Genomic DNA, 24,616 nt, shown 5'->3' on the forward strand with positions numbered 1-24,616 from the left:
AAAATGGTCCTAGCAACATTTTTTATCACCATTTTCTTCTTTCACCCCTGCTGTGACATTATGTTTGTGCTCCCAAGCTATACCCCCAAATCCTCCTCACACCTCACAACAAAAACAAAAACAAAACAAAACTCCTTCCAGCAATTTCTAGTTTCTCTTTTCTTCTTGATTTTGCATCACAAAATCTCAGTATTAATCTGTCCAATATAACACATTTTGGACACCCTAGGAGAGGAAGAGTTTGAGTAAGTCAGACCAGAATTCTTTTGAGTAGGGAGGAGGAATTTAAGGAACTGACAGCAGATAACTGATATCCAACCATGCTTGTTAACCCCGTGTAGGCTGCATGGTGCTATAGCTTTCTCTCCCTATAGATTGAGGGCTCCAAATGTATCCTTTACGACAGTGATGTCCGCTTTGCAGAACTAACATTTTTTCTAACGCTAACAAGACAGGATGGGGATTTTGAACTTGTTAAGTTACAACTGTTTACAGTGGCAGCTTCCGTTTGAGACTCCGTGGTACCTCCCATTTGTGAGGGTCTGTGGTACCTGCATGCAACACTATAGCATTTTTCATTCTTCCCAAGCAATAAGTCACTAGAGATATTATTTATTCATTTCAAACTCAGTATTCTAGAAGTTAGGTAAGTGCAAATAAACATGGACTTAAGAATCAGGAGAGTTATAATTCGTAATTTTTCAAAAAATTCATAATTGTGATAAATGTAATATTTTTGTTCAGTTTCACTATCAAGAATAAAAAATGAAAACTGCCTCTTCTACCACTTTTTAACTAATATATGTGAATATATAAAATATGTACAATAATAGGAACATGTACATATACATTAGGTAGCCACTGATTTCTTGTTTGAAATATAAGGTATATAAAGTTTAAAGCACTGGCAGAAATAGTAATATTTATAGTTGTTAAGGAGAAATAAGAAACGTCATTCCCAAGAGAAATGAGCTCATCAAATAACCAAGGAGGAAAGGAAGGAAATTATTACAGCAAGGAAAGGAAAGAAATAGCAGAAACTGCAATGTTGAATGCAAAGATGCCTATAAGTAATGAGGAATGGGATCTAATGTCAATGAATTCATCTGCCCACCCCAGCTAGTAGTGCCAGAGCATGAGATTTAATCGCTTTTTGGCATTTTACCATTGGCCTTCTACTGAATTAACAATAGAAAGCTCTCACCTCAAAACAGATTAAAATACTAATTTGTATACAAATCATAACTATAAAAGTTTATTATACCATCTTCAAATTCTGCCACTGGATCTCTCCATTTAAGAAAGAAAAACAAAATACATCACAGCTCCATTTGATAATCTCACACATTGGGTAATTTTTCTTTTATTTTCATTGGTTTTGTTTTAATGTGAAAATCCCTCACAAAAATTAATCATAGGATGCTGTCCAGGTATATTTTAGTGCTCTGGGAAAAGATGAATAGCCAACCTATAATAAGGCTTGTTCAAGGCCTAGTAATCACTGCAAATGCTATGGCCTAGTTTGGAAGGCCACCTCAATCCTTATCATTGCTTACAGACAGCAATAAAGCACAAAAACACTGCTGAGTAATAGCTGGTGACCTCATCACTCTTTCCTACAGAATGTTGTCCTTTATCAGTGTCAGTCTCAAATCAATGATTAGAATACAGCGCTGGTTATAAATCCCCACTTGCCTTCTGCTTCAGTGTAATACAACCATTCTGTTTGTTTGCTCCTCAACCTCAATTTGCAGGAAAGGAATTGCAAAGATCAATTGGAAACCTCAACTTATGCACAACTACTTGGAAATCTTTTTTTTATATTGATGTAGTGTCAATGAAAATGAAAGTGAAAAATACTACTCACTTGAGTATTACTCTCAAGTAATACTCTCAAGAGCTATGTTCAAGTACAATACAAAGGTTGAGTGATTGGAATTCTTTTATGGATAACCTGAGTGATAGTGGAAGAATACTAATGTGTTGGGCCTTGGGGAAGTTGTTAGCCTAATAATCTCTGCCTTCTCTTACAGTGCATGAGTGCAAGACTCTTATTCTGAAAAAGAAAAATAAAGTACTGAGAGATATTTAATGCCAGTAAGAGGCAATAATGGTACTTAGAAATTTAACAAGCCAAAGACAAATCCAGGACTTAAAATTTATCCCCGGCAATAACCATAATTAGTTAAAAAGATATCACCAAAGTTCTAGATCCATGTCAGAGGAGTACAAAAGAAAGAACATCTCAGTACCTAATTGCCACTAGATCTCTAATTGCCTCTAAACCTCTTTCTTAACTCTTACTGCAGTCTATACCACAGCTTGAGGTTCCTGTTTAGTACTAACAGCATTATCTTCCTAGGACTGATTCTTATATAGGAGCCCCTTATAGATGGATATCACTAAAGAACACCACACCTCTCTGGTTAAATTTGAAAGGATCCTTTTATTCATTTTGTATATTATCAAACAAGAAACAGAACAACACTGATTCCAGGATACTCTGTAGCCAGCATGGGAAAACACTGCAATTGAGCAGTGTACCATGGCAGACACATTTTTGAAATCTAAATTTTTGTTTCCTCCTGTCTTTTTCCTTTTCCCTTCCCCAACTGAAAAGAAAGCAGACCCTGTACTTCTTTGCTTCAGGGAAAGGTATGGGATGTTGATTCCTTAAAGGAAGTAGGACCCCATGGAACCAAAAAGAAACCTGAAGAAAAAGACAGAACTTTCTCTGAATTAACAAAAAACGTTCTCCAAACTGAGAAAGACAAAAAGTCTGTGGATGTCTTCAGTGACTGGGACTTGTTTCCTGCTCACTAAAAATGTGGCAGGACCTCAGAAGAAAAGGCCAATTAGTACAGATTGTGGGGTAAGCTCCTCACCCAGAAACATCACACTCCAAGAGTGTCAATGAAGCAGTAGAGAAGTGGCTAGAAGAGCAGGAAGGACTAGGCAGATGGGACTAAGTCCTTCATCAGCACACATGTGAAAAGCTAACACAACCACAATTATCCTCACAACACCTTTAAATGTTCATTAAGTACAACCTCCAAATATATAATCTCTCAGTAAATTCAAGTCAGCCAGCTTACCTCCAACACTGGAACAGATCATATTTCTTCCACTGAACCCCAGACCAAGTACCTGGATTATGGTAAAGCGTGATGTGCAAAAAAAAAACACCCATCAGAAGTGCACTCAGTTTAGCTAGATGATTACTGAAAATGAATGACAGAGGAGCAGATACAAAGAATCCACTTCAGGTTCACTCCTGAGTGTTACCTTCTTGAATGCCCTACAAATAAGAAGAATTCCCTGATCGATTTTTTCTCACTTTTTCTTTAACAGAGAGTTGAATTTCACTGGATTACGTGAAAGAATTCAACTAGATTAAAAGATTAATACATTAAGCAGGAACTTCTGTGAGGAGGGTTTCCCAAATAACCTATATTATTACGTGGTTATCATGTGATGTGCAAAATCATTGGTCATGTTTTTGTTCTGAAAGTAGAATGGAGAGTTGAGAATTTGGAAATGCTTACTTCTCAAAGACAGAGTGTGTTTTGTTCAAAAGGGAATTAGCTTTAGCGCTAACTCGACTTAGGGTAAAGTGAAAGACCTCAGCTTGCCTGTGTGCTATGTGTACTGATCTCAGGCAAGTTACTGAATCTCTTTATTCCTCAATTACTTCATCTATGAAGATGTAATAAGGTGGGGAGTGGGGGAACAAATAATCAATTTGAAAATGTATACAAACTATATGCCATAGCCTAGTCGCTGGAATGCAGCAATTGTTGGTTTATTTCTCCACCCTACTCTCCTCTCAAACCTTATTCCTTATTCTACCATTCCCATTCTTTTTTTATTGAAATTCAGAGAATGTCACTTTAATTTTCTAATGTTTGCTATAATGCTTGCAATGGCTTAGGCTTCATGTAAAATTTGCAAAATATTGTTATATTTTCACATCTTCTTACAGCAAAAATTTTAATTCGTTTTCTTCAAAAACTTCAATATCTCTTAGCTGTTAGCTTTAAAGCAAATAAAAGAGAGACAGAATAAAGCAATTTAATAAAAATTGGATTTGCCTTTTTAAAAGAAAGTTTTAATCTTCCTAAATTGGCCCTTTGATGTAGATAATTTTCAAAAGTGGGATACTTAATAGATTAAAAGATCATGTTAAAGTCTTTCCTCAGAGGAATCAAGATTTGGTGACCCTTTAGAACTAGAATCATTAAAAACAGCAAAGAGAAAGGAGTTATGAGATTTGAAAGATCAAGATTTTCAATATATTAAAATAAGCAATGTAGACCTGCAAATTTTAGCAAGCTGAAGATCACATTTTCACTGCACAGTTCTTTAAAAGAAGATAAAGAGCATTGAATCAATATATCAGTGAAGAGATTATTGTTTTGTACAAGCTGAAGGTTGCTACGGTCATTCCCAGTAAAGCAAACAGAATTTGTTAATTTAATCCAACAGACTTGGCAGTGAGACCAAACAGGAATTTAATCAGCAAGAAAAGGTGGTAAACATCTCTAAAAACTGAATGATCACTGTGCAAACAGTAAATATCATTATGGAAGGGTGAGGAAATAAAAAGAGTGTTCCTTTCATGATTTTCATCAAGTTCATCAAATATAATAAATGATTCCAAATAAACCATTTCTAGGACTGCAACAGTGACTTAATGTTACTTGTGCTAGAACATTAAAATTTATAGTTTTCCAGTCCCTCACCTTTCTTCAATAGTTTTCTTAAAAACTGCAAGGTTGTAAAATGAACAATTAAGTGTCTTATATGCTAAGTAAAAACAGTAAATGACATTTTAAACTTTCTCCTCTCAACAAAATGTGCCAGTTCTCTGATGCCAACTTGAAGGCCTTTGGTACAAAGACTAATACAGAGACAAGGCTAGATGTATAAGCTTAACATTAGCTATTTAGTTCTATGGTAATTGCTTTTACCATCATCAAAATTAAGAGTATTTTTATTTTTATTTTTTTGAGACAGAGTCTCGCTCTGTCACCCAGGCTGGGGTGCAGTGGCACAATCTCAGCTCACTGCAACCTCCATCTCCTGGGTTCAAGCAATTCTATTGCCTTAGCCTCCCAAGTAGCCAGGATTACAGGCCCCCACCACCACACTCGACTAATTTTTGTATTTTTAGTAGAGACGGGCTTTCACCATGTTCACCAGACTTGTTTCGAACTCCTGACTTGAAGTGATCCGCCCACCATAGCCTCCCGAAGTGCTGAAATTACAGGTATGAGCCACTGCACCTGGCCACTAAGCGTATTTTTAAAGCATATATGTCATTATAAAAGGATAAATGAAAAGTGTTTATCGTTTATCCTCCTAACCCCCACTGCCACCATTTCCATGAAGTAATCAAGAAGGCATATTCAGAATCTTCTCACTTCCTGTTACCACAGAGTTTCCAGCTTCACCTGCCCTTCTTTCTTTCCTTCTCATTTCAGCCTTTTGTAAAACTCTCCTTTAATTGCAGGCTCTCCTTATCTCAATCCAGTCTCTTTGAGGCCCCTTCTTTACAAACATGCCTTTGGAATTCTCTTGCTGAACAGGCTGTGTAGGTGTATATTATATCTAAAACAAAAAGATTTTCTCAATGGTGTTTTGTTTTCTTCTCTCTAGCTGTGAGCACACAATGTTATCATTAAACCAGTGAACTCATTATCCTATGAAACCTCAATAAACAAAATTTAATTAGCATTTCCCATGAGTGACAAACAAAAGTACATTGTGTAATAAATGGCAAAGGTCCACATCTTTATTTAAAATTCTCATGGAAGTCACTTTTAAGTGGACCAAAGTAAATGGTCAACTTCCCTTGAAACTCTAGAAGAAGGTTGTCTGGCTTCATGCAAAACTAGACCAAGATATGAAGAGAAAATTAAGAACTATATTAAGTTAAGTTACTGAGAAGAAAGAAAATCAAGGGGAAAATCATGGGATGCTATTTTAAAGGTAGGACTTAGAAAATAGATTGAAAATCTTAGCTTTAGGGGAAAGAAGAGATGCTTTTTCATAAATACTCTGTATCTAAAATTGGGCAGTAAAATGCATGCTCATTTATTTCTAACCCAGCTTTTATACTGTCTTGAGTCATTTATCTCCATATTTCATCTCCTAGAGGAAGAGAAATTTCTTTCTTATGAGTATACAGTCAAATTGTCTTCTCTTTAGAATTATCAAAAAGGATGGAACATTCTGCAGAATTTCAGTTAGTATAAATGTCTAAATATCCATTCAAAACTTTATGATAACTTTCAAAAAGGGCCACAAAATCTTCTCCCATCCCTACATGCACATCATCCCCTCACAATGTGCTTTGGCAGCTTATTCCATCAAGAGGTAGAGAATATTTGCTCACACTTTGAATATGAGCTCTCCTTGTCAGTTCCTTAGACTAACAGAAGTGACGGTTTGTGGCTTCCAAGTGTAGATCTCAAGAAACTTTTTGGTGTTTGCTCCAGCCCTCTGGGAGTGCTGCATTAAAACCGACATGTGAAGAAGAAGACCAGACTCTAGGAGCACAAGAAACCATTTGATCAAGCTGTCCTGGCTGAAGCCCTCCGGAACAACCTGCCAACACCCAGTCAACACCCACCAGATATGTGAGTGAGTCCATCTCAGACCATCTAACCCCCTTCAGGTTGCCAGTTAATAGTCATCCCATTAGTGACTCCAGGTGAAACCACAGCCATCCTCGTTGTGCCCAGCCCAAATTGTTTACCAACAAAATTATGAAAAACATAAGTCGTTATTATATTATGCCACTAAATTTTGGAGTAGTTTGCTATGCAGCAATAGATAACTGATACACAACTAGTACTGGAAGCAGGGTGCTGCAGCAAAACTTAGAACATTTAGCATGGACTTTGTTAGATAATCCCTACCTCCCCACCTTATATTCAGTTGAAGCATTTTACAGTGGTTTGCCATTACAGTGTTCATTCAGATAATGATTTCCTACTAGGAATTACAAAATTTAAATATTTTTTAAACCCTAAAAATAATTTAAAACAAATTAAAAGGGTCGTTAATTCCTACATCATTTTTACTAATCATTTTGGCGTTTTCCCTTTTAATTATTGAGCAAGGGAGATACTTAAGTATGGAAGATGATTGCTGTAGTCTGAATGAAATAAAAGTTTATCAGTGCGAGGCAAATATAACTCATTTAAAGATAAAGTTTACGTTGGATATATGGTTAGTGAGGCATTTTGGGTTTTTCTTTCTTTCTTTCTTTCTTTTTTATTTTACTTTAAGTTCCGGGATACATATGCAGAACATGCAGGTTTGTTACATAGGTATACAGGTGCCATGGTGGTTTGCTGCATCCAATGGCCCATCCCCTAAGTTCCCTCCTCTTGCCCCCAGCCCCCAACAGGCCCTGGTGTGTGTTATTCCCCTCCATGTGTTATCATTGTTCAACTCTCACTTATGAGTGAGAACATCAGGTGTTTGGTTTTCTGTTCCTGTGTTACTTTGCTGAGGATGATGGCTTCCAGCTTCATCCATGTACCATCAAAGGACATAATCTCCTTCCCTTTTATGGCTGCGTAGTATTCCGTGATGTATATGTACCACATTTTCTTTATCCGGTCTATCATTGATGGGCATTTGGGTTGGTTCCATGACTTTGCTATGGTAAATAGTGCAGCAATAAACATACATGTACCTGTGTCTTTATAGCAGTATGATTTACATTCCTTTGAGTATATACCCAGTAATGGGATTGCTGGGTCAAATGGTATTTCTGGCTCTAGATCCTTGAAGAATCTCCATACTGTCTTCCACAATGGTGACACTAATTTACATTTCCACCAACAGTGTAAAAGCATTCCTATTTCCCAGAGCCTCACCAGCATTTATTGTTTGACTTTTTAATAATTGTCCTTCTGACTGGCATGAGATGGTATCTCATTGTGGTTTTGATTTGCACTTCTCTAATGACCAGTGATGTTGAGGTTTTTTTTATATGTTGGTTAGCCATGTAATTTCTTATTTTTTTTTTTGAGACAGAGTCTCACTCTGTCATGCAGACTGGAGTGCAGTGGCGCAATCTTGGCTCACTGCAACCTCTACCTCTCAGGTTCAAGCGGTTCTTCTGCCTCAGCCTCCTGAGTAGCTGAGATTACAGGCGTGTGCCACCATGCCCGGCTAATTTTTGTATTTTTATTTTATTTATTTATTTATTTTTTTTTTTTTTTTTTTTTTTTTGAGACAGAGTCTCGCTCTGTCGCCCGGGCTCGAGTGCAGTGGCCGGATCTCAGCTCACTGCAAGCTCCGCCTCCCGGGTTTTCACCATTCTCCTGCCTCAGCCTCCTGAGTAGCTGGGACTACAGTGCCCACCACCTCGCCCGGCTAGTTTTTTGTATTTTTTAGTAGAGACAGGGTTTCATCGTGTTAGCCAGGATGGTCTCGATCTCCTGACCTCGTGATCTGCCCGTCTCGGCCTTCCAAAGTGCTGGGATTACAGGCTTGAGCCACCACGCCTGGCCTAATTTTTGTATTTTTTAGTAGAGATGGGGTTTCACCATGTTGGTCAGGCTGGTCTCAAACTCCTGATCTCATGATCTGCCCACCTTGGCCTCCCAAAGTGCTGGGATTACAAATGTCTTCTTTTGAGAATTGTCCATTCATATCCTCTACCCACTTTTTGATAGAGTTGTTTGTTTCTTGTAAATATGTTTAAGTTCCTTGTAAATTCTGGATATTAGACCTTCATCAGATGGGTAAATTGCAAAAATTTTCTCTCATTCAGTAGGTTGCCTGTTCACTCTGATGATAGTTTCTTTTGTTGTGCAGAAGCTCTTTAGTTTAATTAGATCCCATTTGTTAATTTTGGCTTTTGTTGAGATTGCTTTTTATGTTTTTATAGGGAAAAATATGAATTGTTTCCAAAAAGTGGATTATGGTATGTTGTATGCAAAGATAGTTACAAAAATTCCTCCAGCAACTGAATGCATGTCCCTTTACAATGTGACTTTGTTGTCCTCCCATCTAGAGATGGCAATTATCTCCCCAGCCCTAAATTTGAGCAAGCCTAGTGTTATAGGAGCTCCAAATACTAGACATCAAGAGATTTTGCAGAGATGCTGCAGGGAGAAGACAAGATGGCTGAATAAATGTAGCCAGGAAGTGCGTCTCCTACCAAGAGAGACCAAAATATCAAATAAACCAAATTATTTCGAACAGTTCTTTGAAGAGAAAAACACTGAGAGTAGACAGAGAGGCAATGCAAACACAAAGGCTGAAGAGAGAGGCAGCCAAGAACCTTGCATGGGGTTGCAGAGCACCAGGAATAGTTCCCACCCCTGAATATGTCCTAAGGAAAGGATGAGTGAAGTGATGGTACAGAAACAGAAACCTGCTTTCACCATGAACCTCCTCTGAGATATTAGCTACAAGATCCCATGACCCCCATAGATATTTTAATTGGCAAGGGGATCTGCCCAAACAGTAGGCAGAGACAGAATTCTAGCCTGTACAGAGCCCAGGTGGATTTGCAAGTGGGGCAGCTACAGCAAAATATGACCATAGGTTACCATACCCCTAGGCTCTCCAACTTTCTCCAAATAGCTCTAACCCCAGCTGACCACAAGACCAGTAGAGAGCAGTGCCATCTTTCCCATGTGACCGGGGCACTTCCATTCTGCATGCCCCTCTGCTCACCAGCCACTTGAAAGGCCCCTGGCTGGGTGTTCCCACAACAGCATGTATACAGCACAGCCTCCACTGCCCAGTCTGAGTGCTTTGCCAGTGGCCCTACTTGAGTGTTTTCCTGGTGGCCTGGGAGCACTAAACCTCCCCTAGCATAGACAGTGCCCAACCCCAAGGGGCCAGAGGACAAAGCTGTAGGCCTGGTCCCAAAGCCCCAGGGTAATAGCATACAGCTAAGGTGTGCCAATATCAGATCCGTAGCCAGCACTTGAGCAAGGGAAGAGTCCCCACTCTCAAAACATTGAGAAGAGTTAGACACAGGTTCACGAACTGACACAGGAGTGGGGTATACTTTCTTCCACAGGTCTGTTCCAGGAAGGATGTGGCCTGCCTGCTAGCCACAGCCTTTGCCTGAGGAATCTCTGTGGCCCAGAACACCAAATAAAGGAAACACAAGCATGAGGTCAGTGATTGGACAGGGCCCCCCTAAGGCCTGAGAACAGACCTGGTGAGGGGGTCATCTCTGCTTCCACATACCACAGAGCACTGCTGTGAACATACTGAAATAAAAAGAGCTGCATGGCTGGGTAAGAACCAATCAATCAGCCAGCCATTACTCTTAAGTACTATCTACCAGATAGCAGCCTCTTCTTCCAGTATATATTCTCTGTGAAACCCAAGGCAAGAATGTAGTCACTAATAAAGATCCTGTACAGAGGCTTGGCCCTCTGAAAGTAATCCAGAAACAAAGTGAACTCAACTATACTCAACTTACACCAAAGTTAATCCCTCAAGGAAAATAAATAGAAAAACAAAAAGCTCCATCCAAATGACAGTAAATTCAAAAACACAAAAGAATGCGAGCTTTCTCAGATGAGAAAGTATCAGTGTAAGAACTCTAGCAATTTTAAAAGTCAGAATATCCCTTTATATCCAAATGTTATTAGCTCCCCAACAATAGTTCGTAACCAGATTGAAATGACTGAAATAACAGACATAGTTCAGAATCTGGATGGCAAGGAAACTCATTGAGATTCAGGAGAAGGTTGAAACCCATTCCAAGAAACCCAGTAAAACATTCCAAGAGTTGAAAAACAAAATAGCCATTTGAGGTAAAAACCAAACAAATCTTCTGTAATTGAAGATTTCACTACAAGAATTTTACAATATAGTTGGAAGCATTAACAATAGAATAGACCAAGCTAAGGAAAGAATCTCAGAGGTCAAAGACCAGTTCTTTGAATCAACTCAGACAAATACTTAAAAAAAAATTCAAAAATGAACAAAACCTCTGAGAATATGGGATTATGTAAAGAGACCACACTACAACTCAATGGCATTTCTAAGAGAGAAGGAGACATAGTAAGCAACTTGAAAAATATATTTGGGGATATAGTCCATGAAAATTTCCCTAATCCCATTACAGAATTTGACATATAAATTCAAGAAAATACAAACAACCCCTGTGAGATACTATATAAAATGACCATCCCCAAGACATATACTCGTCAGATTCACCAAGTCAATGCAAAAGAAAAATTGTAAAGGCAGGTAGAGGAAAGGGTCAGATCAATTACAAAGGGAATTCCATCAGGCTAGCAGTGGACCTCTCAGCAGAAACCTTACAAGCCAGAAGAGATTAGTGTCTGTTGTCAGCATCCTTAAAGAAATTTCAACCAAGAATTTCATATCCTACCAAACTAAGCTACATAAGTGAAGAAGAAATAAAATCCTTTTCAGACAAGCAAACACTGAGGGAATTCATTACCACTAAACCAGTCTTACAGGAGGTCCTTAAGGGAGTACTAAATATGGAAACAAAAGAATAATACCTGCTACTACAAAGACACATAGCCCATAGACACTATAAAGCAACTACAAAATCAAGTCTACAAAATTACCAGCTAACAAAAGGATGATGGGATCAAAATCTCACATGTCAATATTAACCTTAAATGTAAGTAGTCTAAACACCCCACTTAAAAGTCATAGAGTGCCAAGTTGGAAAAAAAGGCAAGCCTCCAATTGTCTGCTCTCTTCAAGAGACCCTTCTCACATGTAACACCACCCATGGACTCAAAGTAAAGGGATAAAGATCTATTATGCAAATGGAAAACAAAAATATGCTAGGAGGATATTACATAAAGATAAAGGGTTCAATTCAACAAGAAGACTTACCTATCCTAAATACATATATATATATACATATATATATACCCAATATTGAAGCACCCACATTCATAAAACAAGTTCTTTTTGACTTACGAAAAGGCTTAGACATCCACAAATAATAGTAGGAGACTTCAACACCCCACTGACATATTTATACAGATCATTGATGCAGAAAACTAACAAAGATATTCTGGACTTAAACTTGAACCTGGACCAAGATATGTATACGATACTTCACCCAATAACCACAGAATATACTTTCTTCTCATCTGCACACAAAACATGTTTTGTGTGCAGATCAACCATATGCTTAGCCATAAAGCAAGTCTCAATACATTGAAAAAAATCAAAATCTTATCAAGCAAACTCTTGGACCACAAGGCAAAATAGAAGTAAATATTCAAAAGATCTCTCAAAACTATACAATGACATGGAAATTAAACAACTTGCTCCTGAATGACTTTTGGGTGAACAATGAAGTTAAGGCAGAAATCAAAAAGTTATTTGCAATTAATGAAAATACAGACACCACATACCAAATCCTTGGGATGCAGCTAAAATCAGTATTTGGAGGAAAGTTTATAGTGCTAAATGCCTACATCAAGAAGTTAGAAAGATCTCAAATTAACAATCTAACATTGTATCTAGAGGAATTAGAAGAACAAAACAAGCCAATCCCAAAGCTAGTAGAAAAAAAAGAAATCACTAAAATCAGAGCAGAACTGAATGAAATCAAGATACAAAAATCCATATGAAAGATCAATGAAACCGAAAGGTGATTATTTGAAAAAAATAAACAAGAGTGATAGACCACTAACTAGATTAAGAAAGGAAAAAAAGAGAAAATATAAATAAACACAATCAGAAGTGACAAAGATGACATTGCAACTGATCCCACAGAAATACAAAAGATCCTCAGAGACTATTATGAGAACATCTACGCACACAAATTAAAAAACTCAAGAAGAAATGGATAAATTCCTAGAAACACACAACCTTCCAAGACTGAAATAGAAAGAAAATGAAAACCTGGACAGACTAATAACAAATTCTGAAATTGAATCAGTAATAATAACAAAAAAAAAAAAACTTACCAACCAAAAAACAAAGGCCAGGATCAGATACATTTACAGCTGAATTCTACCAGACATACAAAAAACTGGTATCAACTCTACTAAAACTATTCCCAAAAATTGAGGGAGAGTGATTTCTCCTTAACTTATTCTATGAAGCCAGTATCACCCTGATATAAAAGTCCGGCAAACACGACAAAAAAAATAAAATATAAGGTCAATAATCCCTGATAAACATAGATGCAAAAATCCTCAACAGAATACTAGCAAACTTAACCCAGCAGCACATACAAAAGTTATTCATCATGATCAAGTAGGCTTTAATTTTAAGATGCAAAGTTGATTCCACATAGGCGAATCAATAAACATGACACACCACATAAACAGAATTAAAAACAAAAACGATATGATAACCTCAACATATGCAAAAAAGCTTTAAATCCAACATCCTTTCAGGACAGAAACCCTCAACAAATTAGGCATCAAAGGAGCATATCTCAAACTAATAAGACCTATCTGTGACAAACCCACAGCCAACATCATACTGAACAGGTAAAAGATGGAACCATTCCCTTTGAGAACTGGAATGAGACAAGGATGCCCACTATTACCACTCCTGTTCAACATAGTACTGGAAGTCCTAGCCAGAGCAATCAGGCAAGAAAAAGAAATAAAAGGCATCAAAATAGGAAAAGAAGTTGTCAAACTATCTCTCTTTGCTGACCACATGATTATATATCTAAAAACCCTAAACACTCCACCAAAGTCTCTTAGAACTGATGCGACTTCAGTAAGTTTCAGGATACAAAACCAATGCACAAAAGTTGGTAATATTTCTATATACCAATAATGTTCAAGCTGAGAGCCAAATCAAGAATGCAATCTCAGTTACGATAGCCACAAAAACAGTAAAATACCTAAGAATACAGCTTACCAGGGAGGTAAAAGATTTCTGCCAAAAAACTACAAAATACTGCAGAAAAAAATCACAGACAAAACAAATAAATGAAAAAACATTCCATTTTCATGGGCTGGAAGAATCCATATCATCACAATGGCCATACTGCCCAGAGCAGTTCAGATTCAACACTACTCCTAGCAAACTACCAACATCATTCTTCTCAGAATTAGAAAAAAATTCTAAAATTCATATGGGTCAAAGAAGTACACAAATAGCCAAAGCCACCATAAGCAAAAAGAACAAAACCAGAGGCATTACACTACCCAAATTCAAACTATATTGTAAGTCTACAGTAACCAAAACAGTATGGTACTGGTACAAAAATAAACACATAGACCACAGGACCAGAATAGAGAACCTAGAAATAAAGCCACACATCTAAAATCATCTGATCTTTGACAAAGTTGACAAAAATAAGTAATGTGGAAAAGACTCCCTAGTCAATAGATGGTCTTGACATGACTGGCTAGCCAGATGCAGAAGAATGAAACTGGACCCCTTGCTATAACCACATATAAAAATTAACTCAAGATAGGTTAAACACTTAAATGTATGTCCCCATTCATAAAATCCTAGAAGAATACCGGGCACATTGGCTCACACCTGTAATCCCAGCACTTTGGGAAACTGAGGCAGGTGGCTTACTTGAGACCAGGTGATCCAGACCAGCCTGGCCATCATGGCAAAACTCCATCTCTACTAAAAGTACAAAAATTAGCCAGGCGTAGTGGTACATGCCAGTAATTCCAGCTACTGGGGAGGCTAAGGCACCAGAATCGCTTGAACCTGGGAGGTGGAGGTTGCAGTGAGCCAAGATCACGCCACTGCACTCTAGCCTGAGTGGCAGAGAAACACTCTATCTAGGGGGAAAAAAAAGTTAGAAGAAAACCTAGGAAATATCCTTCTCAGTATCAGGCTTGGTGAAGAATTTACAGCTAAGCCCTCAAAATCAATTACCACCAAAATAAAAATTAGTCAGTGGGATCTAAATTAAACTAAGGAGCTTCTGCGCAGCAAGATAAACTAGCAAGGGAGTAAACAGAAATCCTACAGAATGGGAGAAAATATTCACAAACTATGCATCTGAGAAAGGTCTAATATTAAGAATCTATAAGAAACTTAAATCAACAAGCAAAAAAGAAATAACCCTACTACAAAGTGGGCAAAGGACATGAAGTGTGTACTTCTTAAACGACATAGAAGTGGGCAACAGACAAAAAAGAAATGCTCATCATCACCAATTGTCAGAGAAATGCAAATCAAAACCACAACGAGATACCATTTCACTCCACTCAGAATAGTTTTTGTTAAAAATCCAAAAAATAACAGATACTGATAAGGCTGCAAAGAACAGGAAGCACCTGCACACTGTTAGTGGGAATGTAAATTAGTCCAGCCACTGTGGAGAGCAGCTTGAATATTTCTCAAAGAACTAAGGGTAGAACTACCATTTGACCCAGCAATTCCATTACTGGGTATATATCCAAAAGAAAATAAATCATTCTACCAAATGGACACACACACCCTTAAGTTCAACGCAGCACTATTCACAGTAGCAAAACAGAATCAAGCCAAGTGCCCAATCATGGTGGATTGGATAAAGAAAATGTTCTATGGTATATATGTGTGTGTGTACATATATAGGTGTGTATATATATGTATATATGTGTGTATATATGTATATATGTGTGTATATATACGTACATATATGTATATATACACACACACACACATACACATACATACCATAGAATACCATGGAGCCATAAAAAAGAATGAAATCATGTCCTTTGCAGCAACATGGATGCAGCTGGAGGTCATTATCCCAAGCAAACTAACAGAAACAGAAAACCAAATACCACATGTTCTCACTTACATATGGGAGCTAAACATTGGGTACACATGGATATAAAGATGAGTACAATAAACACTGGGGACTACTAGAACAGGGACAGAGGGAGGATGGAAAGAGGCTGGAAAACTACCTATTGGGTATGATGCTCACGACCTGAATGACAGTTCAGTCATATCCGAAACCTCAGCATCATGCAATATACCTTTGTCACAAACCTGCACATTTACCCCCAAATATAAAATAAAAGCTAAAAAAAGAAAAAGGAGATTTTTCAGCTTCTTATTTGCCCTCTTGAAACACTGTTCTGAGACTGCCATGAAGAAGCCCAATATAATCAATTAAAGAATAATAGGCCACATGGAGCAGAGATGAGTCATTCCAACTTAGTTCCTCTAGTTAAGCAGCCAATAGCCAGTATCAACTGCTAGACATGTCAGTATGGTCATCTTACACTGTCCAGCCCCTTTAGAGTCACAGAAGTTAGCCACATGAGTGAACCCAAGGAAGGGCAACTGCAGAAGCACCCAGCTGAGTCCAAACCAAATTATTTACTCACGGAGGAAAAACGACTAAAGTTTCAAGTGGGTTCTTATGCAGCAATAGGTAACTGATGAAGTACCATATTTCCTAATTTTCCAACCCAATTTAGATTTTAAATATTCTGTCCTATCATATGATGTATCAAATGGATATCATTTTTTACACTGGAAATATGGTCTTACAAGAGAGTAAGTACTAAAATATGTTCCATAATGATGGTTGACCTAAATGAACACTTCTTACCTTCTAGAAGGTGAATTGTTATTATTATCTAATATTAAAGTGATTTTAACCCTGAACACAGTTAGCTTTTCTTTCACTCATGCAAACTAAAAGTGGGGGCAGATAATCAAATTTAACTGCCTATGTATCCATCAAAGTATTACAGCTATTACTCATGACATTTGAGTCCAATAAATTCCTTGCACATTCTTCTCCAGGTGTCACTGCCTCATGACCACTCTTTCTGCCACATGCATCCATAGAAAAGTACAAACACATAAAAGATAAAATGAGGAGTGAGAAAACTGTAGATTAAGGGGCAAAGATGAATAACTATTATAATGACACACTGAACGATCACATTTCTATAATACATTTTTGTTTGAATTGCCTCCCAGCTAGACCTCTCCTTGGGGAGATGCTGTGTAATTTCTCTGGTTATGTGATAGAACCAAGATGAAAGATAACTCACAAGCTCCTGTGGCTTAAAATATAATGGTTGAAAATTGGTGGGTTATTTTTAAAGGTTTTTTGTGAAGGAAAGAGAGACTATGCTCTTCTACCCCCAACCACTGTCCTTCCACAAAATAAAAGTCAAATTGTTTCTTCTGTTTTTAAAGACGTTGCTAAAAAAGTTATAATGCAAATGTTTAATGAGTATTAATATAGTACCCTAAATAACATCTCTCTTTTTCCTTACAGTAAAAACCAAAAGATCTAAAATTTCTTCAAAAAGCAGTATACTCAGATTCTGGGGGAAGAGATCAATTTTATAAATCATCTATAATTGAGTATTTGTAATTGTAAAAGCTGTCACTGTAAAATCATACACCTCATGTAACAGTCAGTTGGATTAAGTGATTACTTATTTTAACTCCCACTATTCTTGGAAGAGATAAAACTCAAGAATTCATATATCCAGAACCTTTTCTCTAAGGATAGCTGACTGCTTCTACCAAAGTTAGAATTGATTTAAATTTCGATTATAAATTAAGGTCAAATCATTTTAAATTTAGACAACTCTAGTGCTGGTAGCACTTCTGTTGAAATATGCTGAATCATCTGAGGCTTTTTTTTCAATATATACTCCAGAAATGGGAAAAATTTTCAATGAAAATCTAAAATTGTAGAATCTTAGCTCTAAAAGGGACCCAAAACTTTTTAAGGTTATATATGAGGAAACTAAAGATCAGAGAATTAAAATAATACACCTGGAGTAGCAGGGTTTGTTAGTGGTGACGCTAGTTTGAGAACCAGTTTTCCTGGACCCTCTGACCAACACTCTCCTCCATACCATGTGGACTCACCTTGGCAATTGTGTCCACTGTTGATGGGAAGCCCCAGTATAACCCACTCCTGAATCCAGGAGCGGCCACACCTGAGCATGGAACTTCTATAATCCTTCAGACACAGCCCTATCCCCAATTTACTAATTCAGATTCTCTACAGGAAAGCAAAGTCTTAGCAATATCTAACTGTTCCCCAGGAGATTCTGGTATGCATCTAGGGTTGAGAACCCCTGTAATAGTTTCTCATCCTCACCCCCTTAATTGACTCAGGCTTAACATGCTGGGAGTCAGTTTTTGACTTCCTAGAATTTCTGGGTCCCTTTGGCCCCCTGATACTCTAGATATCAAGAACCTAATTCTGAGAGTTCGGACTCTTAAAGAACAGAAAACAAAAAGGGGATGGTGGAGAATAATTAAAGTACATGGGTCTTAGCGACATGCATCATCAGTGACACTTCCTACAGACACATGAGAACTTACAAGAGAAAACTATCAAGAAAAAACTTGATTTGGCTATATAAAAATGGTTTTACTTACAGGCATTTGTGTCAACTGCTAACCAAGTTTGCAATAACATGTACCACATTGCTTATGGGTTCATTTCATTATATCAGTAGACCACTCATATAAAGTCATAGCTTCCTGCTCACAAGTTCATGAAATTATAGGCAATATGTCTTAGATGCATGCTTAGAAATGATGACATTGGAGAGAAACAGGCAGAATATTTCATGTTTAAAAAAAAGATCTAAATCAGTCAGAATTCATGTTAGCTATATCACAAGAAAAAATATTAGCAACTCAAAGAACCTAAAATGTATCAACTGATCCTGAATCCCAACCCAGTTCTCAAGAAGTAAAGCTAACTCTGGGTTATTTTGAACCTCAGAAATGAGAAAGATAATATTTACTTACTGGACTAAGATTATAAGTAAAGACGGTCTCCTCACCCCTTGAAAGTCTTGCTCAATTCTTGCAGTTGTGTTGAAAAATACTATTCTTTGAAAGTCTGCAGACCATTTAAGTTTCCAGGTAAAGCATAAACAGCCTGGTCGGCAGTGGGGTCACATGTTTCAGCCTGCCTCCTTACACAGGCAGAATTTTCACTGGTTAAATATTAATTTTGATCATATTTAATACCAAATGTTAACTATTAGGCTTAAATACTCTAAATCTGAACTACCTACGCAAGAAAAAGCATGTCTCTGAAGCTGTCATGTCTCTAATTCAATTGGTCTGAGGAGCAACCTAAGCATCAAGATTTTTAAAACCTCTCCAGATATACTAGTTCATTCTCACAAAGAAGCTTCTAATAAATTAATAATATATTTTAAAATTCTAAAAAACAGAACTCCCCAAAAGGGTAATTTATAAAGAAAAGAGGTTTAATTGACTCACAGTTCTGCGTGGCTGGGGAGGTCTCAGGAAATTTGCAATCATGAGGGACGGCAAAAGAGAAACAAGCATTTTCTTCACAAGGTGGCAGGAAGGAGCGCCCCAAGGTGGAAGCACCACACTTTAAAACACCAGATCTCGTGATAATTCACTCCCTATCGCGAGAACAGCATGGGGAAAACCACCCCCATGATTCAATCACCTCCCACCAGTTTTCTCCCCTGATAGGTAGAGATTACCGGGATTACAATTAGAGACGAGAGTTGGGTGGGGACACAGCCAAACCATATCACCAGATGATTTTAATATGCAGCCAAGTGCCAAAGCCCATCAAATAAAGCCCATCAAGAAAACACTTGTGGTTAAGCAAAGAGGCCTGCTTACCTTGCTGAAACTCCAGGAGAACATTGAGGGCTTCTCAGTAAGTCAGAGGGTGGTAGGCGGGGGAATTTTAGTAGATGATTGTAAGGAGTGATTAGGGAGCAGGGAAAGGTTCTGGATTGAATGACATCAAGAATTTGGGGAAATTCTGTGATTGGGTTCCTCAATCATCTTCATCCAAGAGCAGTGCTATGACTGATAAATAAGCAGAGATCATCAAAAAAGCAAAGTTGTTGGCAATGAGGGGTGTTAGTCATTTTTGTGGTTAAGATGTAACCTAACCATCGTCCTATTCTAAATATGGTGTATTTACACTCTTGGTGAAGATTTTGGTCTAGTTTTCAGCAAGGTCAATTTTTTCTCAGTCCAATTGGGCCAATTTTTATACTATCAGAAGGTTGAGAACTACTGATTTAAACAAACTACCTAGCTGAATATGAATGCTGTCTGATTGTGACATCTGTCATTCTTTAGATTCCAGAGTTAAAGTTAGCAAATCTGGCTTATTAAACACTTTTTTTTAATTTCTCCCCATTTTATCCAAGTGAAACCCTCCCAAAGCTGGATCCTCCCAGAGAAAAACTCTGTTCTCTTTCGCTTGATATAATACATAATTACACCCACAAGTTTAATTTGCAAGAGAATACATGCTACATTCTAAAGAAAAATATAATTTAAAATTCCCCCTTTTGGTAAATCATCTTTAAAACACTAGTTATGCTGTATTTAAAACTCATTTTCTACTTATTCTGTTCTTGATGGAAGCTATTGTTAATTTTTCACAAGTATTGGCTCAGGGCTTCCTTGATATGGTACTACCCATGAAGGATGGGGGCTCCTTACAGAAATGTTTTTGACAATGTTTTGATGATTCACCTAATGTTCTGCTTTATAAGGAATCAGAAGGTTGCAATCATTTATATGTTATGCCAAGAATCAATATGTATATTTAATAGAAATTGGGTATTTAACTATTCTTTGGCGATCTGAAATATCTGTTTACTCTCTTAGGAAGCCTGCATAATAGTATATCATGTCTGCCTGAAAATAAGGTACTTTCAGTGTTTTACACGTGTCAATACAGGGTATCATTTTTATTTCTTTATCAGAGATGGACAATACAATACCTTCTCATGGTATAGCCAGACTGCTTGGTATTCCCTGAGAACCCTACTCAGGGCTGCCTATTCTTATTTATACTAGCTACGCCTCTAGGCTACACAGAGATGAGATACAAGTTTCTCTCACCTAGGCAGAGTTATATCCACTGCTGAGATTTAAAGGAGTCTGGAAATGGCATTATTATTTCTCTACTTGAGTTCCGAACCAGTTAAGAAAACCAAATATTAACATTAGCAAAAAGTTATTTAAAGCCCTAAGCCAAAAGACGCCATATCACAGGTTGACTCCTCCAGGTGCAGATACTGAGACAGAGCTGGTGTTCAAGACAGATGAAAGGAATCAAAAGAAAGGGAGGAAGGAGGATTGAGCTGAGAAAAAAGTCAAACTGTGATGCAGACCCAAAACAGCCTTGGCCAACCTGGCAGGAAGCTCTAGAGTGACATTGCCCAGTCATCTCACAGTTGGTTGAAATGACTAAACCTTTTAATCCTGTCCTAGTTCAGTCATCAGATGTGGGATGCTCTGAAAAGAGCATATTCTTGAGCAAAGACATCCATCACTTTGCAGCTGAGGCTGACCCTAAGAAAGCAGACAGCTGGAGACACTCTGCTGACCACCCTCTCCTCAGCTCCTCAGTGAGTTCTTTCTTGGAGGGGCTCTGGGTAACACATGTTCATGTCTACCACAGACCATGTTGGGGAACATAGCTAAGGAATTCAGCAACAAGAGGGTTCCCAATATGATATCCAGCACTAGATTTCCATCTAGACATAGGCGGCACTGAGCAATCACAGCCCATCTGCTGAGATGGGCCACAGGAAATGAGCAGAGATGCAGGCCTAGAAAATTCAGTTCTCGGGCAGGGCGCGGTGGCTCACGCCTGTCATCCCAGCACTTTGGGAGGCTGAGGCAGGTGGATCACCTGAGGTCAGGAGTACAAGACCAGCCTGGCCAACATGGTGAAACCCCATCTCTACTAAAAATACAAAAATTAGCCGGGCATGGTGGCAGGCGCCTATAATCCCAGCTACTCCGGAGGCTGAGGCAGGAGAACTGCTTAGATCCGGGAGACAGAAGTTGCAGTGAGCCGAGATAATATCACTGCACTCCAGCCTGGGCAACAAGAGTGAAATTCCATCTCGAAAGAAAAGGAAAAGGAAAAGGAAAAAGAAAAGAAGGAAAGGAAGGAAGGGAGGGAGGAAGGAAGGGAGGAAGGGAGGGAGGAAGGAAGGGAGGGAGGAGGGAGGAAGGAAGGAAGGGAGGGAGGGAGGAAGGAAGGAAGGGAGGGAGGGAGGAAGGAAGGAGGGAGGGAGGAGGAAGGAAGGAAGGGAGGAAGGGAGGGAGGAAGGGAGGGAGGGAGGAAGGGAGGGAGGAGGAAGGAAGGGAGGAAGGAAGGGAGGGAGGAAGGGAGGGAGGAAGGAAGGGAGGGAGGGAGGGAGGAAACAAAGGGAGGGAATGAAGGGAAGGGAGGGAGGGAACGAAGGAAGGAAGAAATAGGATGCAGTTCTCACAGGCAAGCTGACTCCTAAAGAAGAGAAACACAAAGCCTGAGATATGTGTACGCCCAATTTTTGCTCCAACGTTTCATTAAACAGATTTTGCTCCATGAGAGGGAGTTTGAGAACAGGATATAGAGACAGGCCAGGAGTGATACGCTAATGGTGACCCTCGCCTGAAAGAAAACACCATGAGAGAAAAGTAAGTGGTCTCCTCTGTCCACCTGAGTCACAGATGGTCAGTTAAAAGCAGCACAGTGAGGCTTATTCTCATTTCCAGATGTCCAGATTATCACAGTAATTCAAAGCTCTCATGTATACAGGAATCACTTTTCTACATACTTACAAATATTATTCCATTTGAAAATTTAGTTACTCAGGAGTTGGTTTGGTTAGTTGGTTGGGAACTTGGAAGCTGAATTTTATTCTCGTTGAAGTTGCATACGAAATAATAGATTTATTTTCCAAGTTCTATATAACATTAATTTTTTTTTTTTTTTTTTTGAGACCGAGTCTCGCTCTGTTGCCCAGGCTGGAGTGCAGTGGCGCGATCTGGGCTCACTGCAACCTCCACCTCCTGGATTCAAGCGATTCTCCTGCCTCAGCCTCCCAAGTAGCTGGGACTACAAGGTGCCTGCCACCAGGCCCAGCTAATTTTTGTATTTTTAGTAGAGATGGAGTTTCACCATGTTGGTCAGTCTGGTCTTGAACTCCTGACCTCAGGTGATCCACCCTCCTTGGCCTCCCAAAGTGCTGGGATTACAGATGTGAGCCACTGCGCCCGGCCAACATTAATATTTTTAGATCCTCTGTACTCCTTTATGTCTTAATGAAAAAATCACCTTTTAATAAGTCTGTAGCAAAGTGATGTTGTATATACTGCAAGTGGCAATTCAGCAGTCAGATTTTTTATCCTCATTCCCCTTTCAGCTACATGGGAAAGGGAGTGCTCTGGAACTCAGATCAAGGAATCACAGTAACACTCAGAGCACAGGAATCAAGTGCAGCCATGGAGACACCCACTTCCTCAGTGAGGTGTTGCAGGTGACTCTAAGAGCAACCACAAGGTGCTAATCAGCTTTTAAAGAAGGAGCATGGGATAGGTCAAGGGCATGTCAGTCTTTCTCAGCCAGCCAAAGACACTTTAAGTAATTGGCTAGTCCTTCCTCTATAAAAGCATGGTAACAAGATGTTAAGAAATTTTATTTTTAAATATTGGCCACCTGTTTAAGTAAAATTCCATGTCACGGAGATTTGCTAACAAGATAATATATGACAAGATGTTAATTTCTGCATGTGCAGTTAAGACAAGTCAGTCTTTCAAAATATATTTAAGACTGATGGTCTAAAGATTGCCATAAGACCATTTCCTAAAACCATCTCCAACTCTTTAGAATATCTGCCTGAAATAGCTGGAGCACAGACAAATTAGAGAAAACACAGATCTATATTGGATCTGCCTGAACCCACATCTTCAACGATATTTAACAAAGTGTAGTCCTATGAGCACCTTGCACAAATACTGCAAGCACTTACTAAAAACCCAGATGGCTAGACCTTACTTACTGAATCAGAGTATCTAGGGAGTATGGCCCAGGAAGGTGTCTGCATGGTCAGCTAGTTCCCTCAGATCATTCTAATACACACTATAATTTGAGGAAACCTGTTAGAAATTTAGGCTGCAAAAGGTCAGACATGGTCCAGAATTCAGGCTCAATGAAAAACCTCTACAGAATTCATTTGACATTTATTTGGGAACAGTATTTTTCACAAGAGAAAACTAAAACTCTTACGTATTATATCATTCAATAAATATTTTATTGTGTTCCTGCCTCATCTAGACTCTGTGCTAAATGCAGGAGATTCAAAAATGAAATTCACAGAAGATTGTAAGAATGGTCTAGAATCGTCACACATTATGATTCCTTTCATACTGAATTCAGACCTTGGGGTATGTATATTACTAGCATTTAAAATGAGAATTCTGGGGAGAAAATTAAACTTATGCTCAGAACTATCCTAAGGAAAGAAAAACATTAAAACGTTTACAGAGAATCCAATTAAATATATCTATTCTGTGGAAAAAAGTTGGGTGTGGAGGGATGAAAAGACATGCATGTCACTATTTTTAAATAAAAAGTTATCCTGAAATGAGATCAGAGCTTAGAGGATGATTCCTATCCCAACCTGAATCAGTTCTTTATAGTAGAATCAGAGAGTTGATGAACTTTTGATTTGTCCTTTCTTTCTCTGGAAACATAGATCTAAAACCTGGTTATCAAAAAAGGTCACGAAGAGAGGATAAAAGGATAATATGTAAAGCATTGTTGATTTTCCAGAAAGTATCCATGAAACTTGCAGAAAGAATCTCCAAACACTAAACCCACTTCACACACACTACCACAATTCACTAGCAT

The sequence above is a fragment of the Trachypithecus francoisi genome, unplaced genomic scaffold (genome assembly GCF_009764315.1).
Source record: "Trachypithecus francoisi isolate TF-2019V2 unplaced genomic scaffold, Tfra_2.0 Lachesis_group4, whole genome shotgun sequence".
In the NCBI taxonomy this organism is placed as follows: Eukaryota; Metazoa; Chordata; class Mammalia; order Primates; family Cercopithecidae; genus Trachypithecus; species Trachypithecus francoisi.